Source organism: Sebastes fasciatus, chromosome 6 (assembly GCF_043250625.1).
Source record: "Sebastes fasciatus isolate fSebFas1 chromosome 6, fSebFas1.pri, whole genome shotgun sequence".
In the NCBI taxonomy this organism is placed as follows: Eukaryota; Metazoa; Chordata; class Actinopteri; order Perciformes; family Sebastidae; genus Sebastes; species Sebastes fasciatus.
The window spans coordinates 28,023,910-28,034,935 of NC_133800.1; positions in this window are offsets into that span (position 1 = coordinate 28,023,910).

Consider the following 11,026-nt stretch of genomic DNA (forward strand, 5'->3'; position numbering starts at 1 on the left):
CATGAGTTTATGGTCTCAATCTCTAGTTTCAAGTCTTCTTTAATACAGCATGATGTTCATTTAGTAAATTATGGTCCCATTTATAGTCAAATAGACCATAAAGCAGGGTATGCTTTAGGGCGTGGCTACCTTGTGATTGACAGGTCGCTACCACGGCGTTGTTCGGTCTGGGAGTTGTCCATGTTTTCGTCTTACAACTTTAACCCTTTCACAGTGTGTTTTCAGTTCAATAAAGTTAATTATAATAATTTTGGTTGGCTAGAAATGCCTTATTCAGCATCAGTTGTACTTCATACCATCCTCTGTGTCAGTTCTGGTTGCAAAAAAGCAAGATGGCGACAGCCAAAAACTAAGATGGCAGTCAAAAGCCAAACTCCAGGCTTGAAGACGGCAGTCCACAAATCAATGACTATGTCCTCTTCTTATACAGTATGCGGTCTATGGGTTTTCCATAGTTTGACTGGTAACCTCTTCCTCAGTAATGGTTTAATGGCATCCGACTAGAAAATTTGCTCCACCAACTGTTTATCTCAGTGTGTCCAATTCCTAGTAGAGGATAGAAACACACAATGTGCATTTTCTTTTGCCAATTTTCTCGAAATTCTGTAAAAATGTGCACTATATTTTGAGGGAAACTTGACTATTGTGGGCCATTCTGGAAAAGAACATTAGTTAGTAATGAAAATTGAGAGGGTGATACTTGCGTTGCACTTGCAGTTTGAGATTATGATCATCTGTTAAATATTCTATAATTGTCTGTGGAACCTAGTAAAAGGTCGGTATTAATCAAACAGAGGTTGGTACTTTCCAATTAATCACAAGGGTAAAACAATGTCATTATATGCCAGCAGTGTATTATGACCTGAAACAAATTACAGATATTTGAAAAAAAAACATTTTTACTTTAAAGTGAGATGTCATTGAAGCTTGAGCAGTTGTAGGATGGGCACCCTGGATGAATAATGAGCTCCGCATTCATAAAAGAAAAGTAGAACGGTGGAATGAAGGTGGAGGAAGACGAGGCTTCAGGTACATGAAGAAGATGATGATTTCTTTTAATGAACAAGTTATGTGAGGACCAGCTATTTCTAATAGTCCACAGCTCTGGGGATGTGCTTATCTTTTAAATCCTGTACATTTTAATCATTGTATATTATTGTAGGGGTTCTACTTAAGTAGGTTTTGGTTATTAGCAAATTAATTAATAAGTAATAATAGAATTATTAATATTAATAAAGATTATCAATAAACATCAATAATAAACGGGGCACCACCCTGGAATCAGGGACCAATGACCAAAACGTTAATATAGTCTCATTATATATGCTAAACTATAAATTTGGAACGTTCTGAGTTCCCCAGACTTTAGTTGTTCAGTCAGAAGACTGAAAACAGTTCCCATCCACATAATATAAAATAAAATGCCTTCTTAATAATAATAATGAACAAATGCCTCTTCACTAATGAACAAATGCCTCTATATTAACAAACAATTAAGGAAACTGAAATATTGGTTTGTGTTTTTCCTTTTACCCTCCTTTAAAGTTTTCCCAAATAAAATACACTAAAAGAAATGGGTATAAAGGGTTTCATTGAAAATCAACAAATGAATAGAATACAAAAATACAGCCTGCAGGCGTTAGACTATCGTAAGGCAAGCCAGCTGTTGCACAAATAGCACCTAATCGTCCCAGTGCAGGTAACCCAATTGGTTGGCACTTAACTTGTTTCCCCAACTAGGAGTCAACACTCTCAACAAACAAAACACAAAGATCACAGAATCCCAAAAGGGCCCAAAACAGACCAGAGTTTCTGGTAAAGCTGGTAACACATGTTGCATTGAGTAAAGGAGAGATCAGAATGACACTGGGTGTGCAGTTTCCCTCCTCTTTTAAGCCCTACAGAAAGGGCGTCGTTACACCCTGATTGGCCAAGAGGGGAATGCACCAAGCTGCTCTCAACTATCATTTAAGAGCCAGTCCCCACACCCTGCGCAACAGGTGAACTGAATAACCCTCTAATCACTCAGCAACTCAACCAAAAAAACACTAGGGAAAAGGGAAACAACAGCAAACACCAGAGAATTGGCAGTGGGAGGTGCTGGCTTTCCGGGTCCATTTCTACCTGCCAATAACCACTGTTGAGATCTAAGGTGGTGAACACAGCTGAACTTGCCAGAGATTCAAGTATCTCAGAAATCGTTGGTAGAGGATAGGCATCTCCCTCGCTACATTCATTAACACGGCGGAGATCAACACAAAATCGGGGTGTTCCATCTTTTCTAGGCACCACTACAATCGGGGATGCCCATGGTGAATGGGAAGGTACAATGATACCCTGTTGAAGCATCTCTTCGATCTGCTCCTTAACCATCTTCTGCTTTTGTAGGGGTAATCGATAGGGGCGCTGGGTAACCACAACATCACTGTTTAATTTGATTTTATGTTTCAGCACAGAGGTACGGCCTAAAGTGGTGGTGCAGACCCGCGGGTTGTTTAGCAAGAGTTGGTACAATTTCTCAGCCTCCCTCCCTGTTAAACCACTGTCTGCAACAGCAGTATGGAGCAGACTGAGTAAGTCATCACCTTTAGGAATACAAGCTAGGTTACACCAGTCATCACTAACAGCAGGCAAGAGCGGTAATGTAGGTGGTAAGGTAGTATACAAAGCAACACTGCTCACACTCAGAACACCCCAACCATCGCTAGGGCACAGGACAGGCTGGAAAGGGAAAACCCTGGTGGTGTCATCACCAGCAAAAGAGTATACCTTGTCCCGGACGTTGACCTGGAGCCCACTCATGCTCATAAAATCTAAACCAAGAACTAATGGATACACCAACACATCTGCATCCAGTACTGCGGTAGGTACGAACCAACTGTTACCATGCATGCTGAACTCCAGCACTTTACATCCAATAGGATTTGCTTGCTGGCCATTCGCAAGATACATTGGTCCACCCTGCCATGATACAAGGGACTCATTGGGGCCTTTGATCTTATTCCACAGACTCACATACAATAAAGTGTAAGTAGCACCTGTGTCCACAAGCGCTTTCCCATGACGCTGACGTACCATGATGGGCACAACCAACTGTTTTAGACTAGTGGGTAGGTGAGATGAAGATCCCACCACACTAGTAGACTTTTGCTTCTGGCGGTTCTTGGCTGCAGGCTGACTAGCAACAGTAGCCATGGAACCTTTTTTACTGGACTCTGAAGTCTGTTTTGACTCTGACTTTTGCTGTCCACTGTATTTTGAGCTACCTGGGAAGACATGAAACTGAGGGCAGAACCCTGGTGCATGCTCACCATGGCAACGCCAACACAAAACCATTTCAGGTCTCTTTATAACCTTCTTTTCAGTTGTACCATTAGCTTTGTGAGATTCGTTCAGAGTTCTCCTGTACCTTTTCTGGTTTTCATAATCTACTTCTATTTGACTCCCAATGCGGATCATCTCATCTATGGAGGTAACCCGACCACGGAGCTGACATGCCAGAAAGGGATTCATAGCCTTCAATATTCTTTTTAAAATCTCATCATCTGTGGCCGAAGAGTGCCAACGTTTGATAAGTGCTTGAAAGGAGAAAACAAAGTCTCGTAGTGACTCATTTCTTCCTTGCACCCTGGTTCGAATCTGTTCTTCCAGAACATCAACGTAGTCCTCGGGAAGAAAAGATGATAGGAAAGCTCTCTGAAATTCCTCCCATGAATGGATTTTCTCCCTAACAGTCTCCCACCAATCACGTGCAGAACCATGCAATACACTTCTCATGGTCGCTAGGATCTCACCATGGGTAAGTGGTTTCAGAGACAGGAAGTCACTACATCTTTGCAAATACACCAAAGGATCTTTCTCATCCTGAGGCCCGCCCTAGCAAGGGAAAAACATCTTAATTGGAAGTTTGCCATCAGTCACTCTACAACCATCATCCTGGAAATTTTCACCCTTAGGAGCAGCAGCTCCTGAGCAATCTGAAGGAACTCCCACAGGTGCGGAGGTAGGCAACAAAACCACATTTTTAACAACTGGAGAAACAGGATATGTGTGTGCTTGAGACGAAACTGCAACAGGTGTGACTGCTTCTTTAAGGACCCATTCCTCTCGTTTATGTATTGAATTGACCTGAGAATTGAGTGCACACTGTTGACACACAAGAGACTCAAGGGTAGCCTGCACTGAACCCATCTGCTGTTGCAATGTATGCACCTCGGTCACCAGAAGTTGTACATCCTTGTTTTCAGTGACCGCGGATGTAATGGAGGTCATCAAGTTTTGACAGTCAGTAATCAGGGACTCTTGGAACTCAGACTGTGTTTGTTGTGCATTCCACTGAATGGCATTTATGCACTTTGAACCAAAATCCCTTACTTCTGCGAGCAAATGGTTACTTGCTTTCTCCACCACATTTGTTATGAGAGTAGTACACATTTTTAGAGCTTTATCGATGGGTATGCCCTTTGAAATGTTTGACAGCCACTCACGCTGCCAATCCACTGTATTTTTAAACACAAGTTTCATCGACTCTACAGCATTAGCAAAAATGACTAAATCCGAATCTGAGTGTTCCTGGGTGGGAGGAGCTACAGGAACTGGGGATGAAGGCGGAAGTAATAAGCCCTCTAAAGCCAAAAGAGGATGAGTGTCCACAGACAATTGTGGTTCTACTGGAGCATCTACCCATCCCTCTTCATCATCATCATCATCCAGTAAGTGCACCTCCTGCCCAACTACAGGCATATCCAAGCTAACATTTAAAGAAAGCTCGGATTCCAATTCCGCAAGCGATGGTTCCAATGCGGTCATTGTAATGTCTGGATCTTCCCAAGACATGTTGGATAGTCACTAGTAATTATTTGGACTAATAGTCAAGCTACACTCCAAATACACATTTCAGAAATATACACTCAAATACACTTGCTAAATAGATGTCAGAAGATGGGACACAAAACTAAATCTCTTTATTGAAAGATTATGCTTTGTGTTACGTGTCCCTTGGTGGTTGCCAATTATGTGGCGGTACTGAGTTCCCCAGACTTTAGTTGTTCAGTCAGAAGACTGAAAACAGTTCCCATCCACATAATATAAAATAAAATGCCTTCTTAATAATAATAATGAACAAATGCCTCTTCACTAATGAACAAATGCCTCTATATTAACAAACAATTAAGGAAACTGAAATATTGGTTTGTGTTTTTCCTTTTACCCTCCTTTAAAGTTTTCCCAAATAAAATACACTAAAAGAAATGGGTATAAAGGGTTTCATTGAAAATCAACAAATGAATAGAATACAAAAATACAGCCTGCAGGCGTTAGACTATCGTAAGGCAAGCCAGCTGTTGCACAAATAGCACCTAATCGTCCCAGTGCAGGTAACCCAATTGGTTGGCACTTAACTTGTTTCCCCAACTAGGAGTCAACACTCTCAACAAACAAAACACAAAGATCACAGAATCCCAAAAGGGCCCAAAACAGACCAGAGTTTCTGGTAAAGCTGGTAACACATGTTGCATTGAGTAAAGGAGAGATCAGAATGACACTGGGTGTGCAGTTTCCCTCCTCTTTTAAGCCCTACAGAAAGGGCGTCGTTACACCCTGATTGGCCAAGAGGGGAATGCACCAAGCTGCTCTCAACTATCATTTAAGAGCCAGTCCCCACACCCTGTGCAACAGGTGAACTGAATAACCCTCTAATCACTCAGCAACTCAACCAAAAAAACACTAGGGAAAAGGGAAACAACAGCAAACACCAGAGAATTGGCAGCTGCCACAGTTGGTCTAAGTGTACTTGTAAAGTTGGACAGTGGTGTCTGAGTTGAGTTTTTTTGCTGTTGCTAACAAACTCAAGTTTTCCCTAGTATCTGCAAAAGAGGAAAGGAAAATTAAGGCACCGTGATCTAGCGTCAGTCTCACTGTTAGCTAGGTGTTAGCTAGTACCGTGGGAAGGTAGCTCTGGATCTCTGATGCTTACCTCGTGGCTCAGGGCTGTAACGCTCCAGGTAGCCAGAGGCAGAGAGGCACTCAGAGTAGCTATCACTGTCTGCTAGATTATATCCATGTTCTGAACCTTGTTCAGAGTCTGAAATGTGGTTAGAGATGCTGTGGTCATCGTCAGACCGGTCACGCCAATTCTGGGAAAGAATTTCAGCGTATGGCTTTCTAACACTTCTGTTGTGTGAATGCCTATCTCTATGCAAATGGGGGACATGGCGGTTACGCTCAGTGTCCCTATGCAACCTCTTCTGACCCCCCTTCGACCTGTTGTGAAGGTGGTCTTTTGAGGTGGCAGATCTGCTTGACACGTCAGTGTTTGAGCTGGTGGGCTCAGTTAATTTACAGCTTGTCAGCTTGGGTCAGGAGGTGAAGAGCAAAGAGTAGAAAGAGGTCGAAAGAGGAGGAACAAAGAACATTCCTCTGGTTTCTGTTCCATCTTGGGGCCTCTTTTGTTTAACATCTACATGCTCCCACTGGGTCAGATTTTTGAGAACAACAAAATAAATTACCATAACTATGCAGACGACACACACATTTACATAACTCTATTACCAGGAGACTACAGTCCAATACAAGCACTGAGTGAGTGCATTGAACAAGTCAATAATTGGATGTGCCAGAATTTTCTTCAGCTGAACAAAGACAAAACTGAGGTCGTAGTTTTTGGAGCCAAAAAAGAAAGATTAAAGGTTAGTGCTCACCTACAATCTGTAATGTTAAAAAGCTCAGACCAAGCCAGAAACCTTGGTGTAGTCATGGACTCAGGCCTAAGCTTTAACAGCCATATTAAGACAATTACAAAGACAGCCTTCTATCACCTGAAGAATATAAGAAGAATTAGAGGACTGATGTCTCAGCAGGATTTGGAAAAACTAGTCCATGCATTTATCTTCAGCCGACTTGACTGCTGTAACGGCGTCTTTACCGGTCTTCCTAAAAAATCGATCAGACAGCTGCAGCTGATTCAGAACGCTGCTGCTAGAGTCCTCACTAAGACCAAGAAAGTGGATCACATCAGTCCAGTTCTGAAGTCTCTACACTGGCTGCCTGTCTCTCAGAGAATTGATTTCAAAATACTGCTGCTGGTTTACAAAGCACTAAATGGTTTAGGGCCAAAATACATTTCTGATCTTCTGCTGTGTTATGAACCATCCAGACCTCTCAGGTCATCTGGATCAGGTCTGCTTAGTGTCCCCAGAGTCAGAACTAAACATGCAGAAGCAGCATTCAGTTTTTATGCACCAAATATCTGGAACAAGCTCCCAGAAACCTGCAGGACCGCTCCAACTCTCACTTCTTTTAAAACAAAGCTTAAAACTTTCCTGTTTGCGGGTGCCTTTTATTCTGACACTGCACTATAACTTCTACTCTTTTGAGTTTTATGCAATTTTAGTTTCTATCCTAGCTTTTATTTTTAGCTTGTTTTTATTTTCAAATTTTTAATGTTTTAATGTTTTAATGTTTTTATAACTGTTTTAATTATTTCTTAATGTTCTTTTGCATTTTGTCACAATGTTCTTGAATGTTTCTGTAAAGCACTTTGAATTGCCCTGTTGTTGAAATGTGCTATACAAATAAAGCTGCCTTGCTTTGCCTTACCCCATCTGTGCTATTTTATCAAGTTTTATGCCAGTCTTTTTAAATGAGCTCATGATCATTGTGGCGCACCTCAAACGCTCCTCAAGCCCCGTAGATATAATGCCTCCTAAATTACTCTGTGAAGTAATGGATGTGATTGACCCTTGGTTGCTCTCAATAATTAAGAGTTCTTTATCCTCTGGCTGCGTCCCAGAATATTTGAAGACTGCCTGTGTGCTACCACTCATTAAAAAATCTGGCCTCGGTCCATCAGGATGCAGCAATTATAGACCAATTTTACCTTTTATGCAAAGCTCCTTGAGAATACCGTCTCCCTTCAACTACTCAAAGTGTTGAGACAAAATAACAGTCAGGTTTTAGACAGCATCGCAGTACTGAGACTGCCCTTATTAGAGTGACAAATGATCTTTTAAGAAATGCTGATACTGATAAACTGCTAAACTTTTGATACAGTTGATTACAACATTTTGATTGAGAGGCTGCAGCACTGGGTTGGTATATCTGGGACGGCTCTGAAGTGGTTTTATTCTTATTTAACAAATCTGATTTTTTTTGTTTCTATTGGTGACCATGTCTCCCCCCACATTTTAGTAAATTGTGGAGTCCCTCAGGGGTCAATACTGGGACCAATTTTAATTCTACTATATATGCTCCCACTTGGCCACATCATACATGTAGGCATAACATTGTATTCCACTTCTATGCTGATGACATGCAGCTCTATCTCCCAGTAAAACCTACCAACACTCCAAACCTCTCCAGCCTTGCAAATTGTTTGGAAGATATTACAAAATGGATGTCAGCCAACTGAGATGCTTATCATTGATCCTGACATTCTCTATCCTAATATCCAGTCCTATCTCAATTAATGTTAAACCAAATGTCAGAAACCTGGGTGATGACACTAACCTCACTTTTGACAAAGATTGGACCCAGTCTTCTGATATCTTTATTTGAGCCACACACTTTTACCAAGATTTAGCAAAGCTAAAGTCTAAATAAAAGGAATGGACCTTTTCAAACTTGACAAGGTATACATTCAAGGTCATCCAATCATGCTATTATCATCTGAGGAATATTACTAGGATACGACAAGTATGAGTTTTAATGACCTTACACTCGCTGTCTATTTGTTTTAGGATGGATTTTGAGACTTCACTTATTACTCTTAAAGCCCTTCATGGCCCTGCCCCAGAATATATATCTGAACTTTCCCATTAACCAGTGTGCAGCCTGAGCAACAAGTGAGACGAGAAAAATATCCAATTTGCAAACAAAGACTGTAAAGACTTGTTCCAAAAAGGAATATTTTGTGAATGGTTTTAAGGAGATAGATGTCGGACCTACAGTATCCTACAAGGAGAGTGGATGGCACACTGCAGGGGGACCGTGTGTTTCTATTGTTTTTTTTCTGTCACAAAGATAAGAGCTGAACTAGCAGTTTACCCGAAAAGTCAGCACAAAACAGACACAACCCAAACACAGGACGGTCAGATCAGGTGTGTCAAGTGTTGCACTGAGCTCTTAAATAAGAGATCTGAATCAGAATCAGAATCAGAAAGGTGTTTATTGCCAGGTGTAAGGGGTATACACGAGGAATTTTCTTTGGCTTTGTTGGTGCGAGACAAATAGTATAATAACAAGAATTAAATAAAACGTTAGAATAAAATAAGAATAAAAATGTACAATTTACAAATAAGCTATAAAAACAAACATGATATAAACAGATAGTGCAAATATTGCCGGTGTGCAAACAAAACAATCAGGTAACAGAGGGAGAGAGAGGGAGAGAGAGGGATACTGTAGGGGGTGGTATTGAGAGTGTATGAGAGAGGGGGAGAGTCAGTGTCGGGGTAGGGGGGTGGTGGGGGAGACAGTCACAGGGGGGCGGATGGGCTGTTGGAGAGCCCCACTGCCATGGGGAAAAAACTGTTTTTGTGGCGTGAGGTTTTGGTCCTGATGGACCTTAACCTCCTGCCAGATGGTAAAGTCTGAAATAGATGGTGTCCAGGATGGGAGGGGTCGGCCACAATCTTCCCTGCCCTCCTTAAGGTCCTGGAGGTGTACAGCTCCTGGAGGGAGGGAAGGTTGCAGCCGATCGCCCTCTCTGCAGCACGGATGACCCGCTGCAGCCTGGCCTTGTCCTTGGCGGTGGCTGCGGCGAACCAGACGCCGACGGTGATGGAGGAGGTGAGGATGGACTCGATGATGGCCGAGTAAAAGTGCACCATCATGGTCTGTGGCAGGTTGAATTTCTTCAACTGCCTCAGGAAGTACATCCTCTGCTGGGCCTTACTGGTGAGGGAGCTAATGTTTAGCTCCCACTTGAGGTCCTGGGCGATGGTCGTGCCCAGGAAACGGAACGACTCCACTGTGTTGACTGGGGAGCTGCGCAGGATGAGGGGGGGGGAGCGGGGCTGAGTTCCTCCTGAAGTCCACTGCCATCTCCACTGTCTTCAGAGCGTTCAGCTCCATGTGGTTCTGGCTGCACCAGGATGCCAGATGGTCAACCTCCCATCTGTAGGCAGACTCATCACCCTCAGAGATGAGGCCGATGAGGGTGGTGTCGTCTGCAAACTTAAGGAGCCTGACAGATTGGTGTCTGGAGGTGCAGCCGTTGGTGTACAGGGAGAAGAGCAGTGGGGAGAGAACGCAGCCTTGGGGGGCACCGGTGCTGATAGTCTGGGTGTCGGAGACTTGCTTCCCCAGCCTTACGTGCTGACTCCTGTCTGTTAGAAAGTCAGTGATCCACCTGCAGGTGGAGTCTGGCACGCTCAGCAGGGAAAGCTTGTCCTGTAGCAGAGCTGGGCTGATGGTGTTGAATGCGGAGCTGAAGTCCACAAACAGGATCCTGGCATAGGAGCCAGGGGAGTCCAGGTGCTGGAGAATGTAATGAAGGGCTAAATTTACTGCGTCGTCTACAGACCTGTTGGCTCTGTAGGCGAACTGCAGTGGGTCCAGCAGGGGGTTGGTGATAGTCTTTAGGTGGTGGAGCACAAGACGTTCAAAGGTCTTCATTATAACGGAGGTCAGGGCGACGGGTCTGTAGTCCTGAAGACCTGTGATCCTTGGCTTCTTGGGGACCGGGATGATGGTGGAGGCTTTGAAGCAGGCCGGCACCCTACAGATTTCCAGTGATGTGTTGAAAATCCCTGTAAACACTGGAGACAACTGGTCTGCACAGTGTTTCAGGGTTGCAGGTGAGACAGCGTCTGGGCCGGCTGCCTTGCGGGGGTTTTGTCCTTTGAATAGCCTGTTGACTTCCCCCTCTTTGATGGACAGAGGTGTGAAGGGGGGGAGGGGTGTGCACAGGCTCGGTGCGAGTGGAGAAAGCTGGGGGGGGCTGGTGTTAACAGTGTTAACTGCTGGTGGCTGATGGCTGGGGGGAGAGGAGATGTAGTCAGGACTGGCACTTTGTCTGTCGAATCTG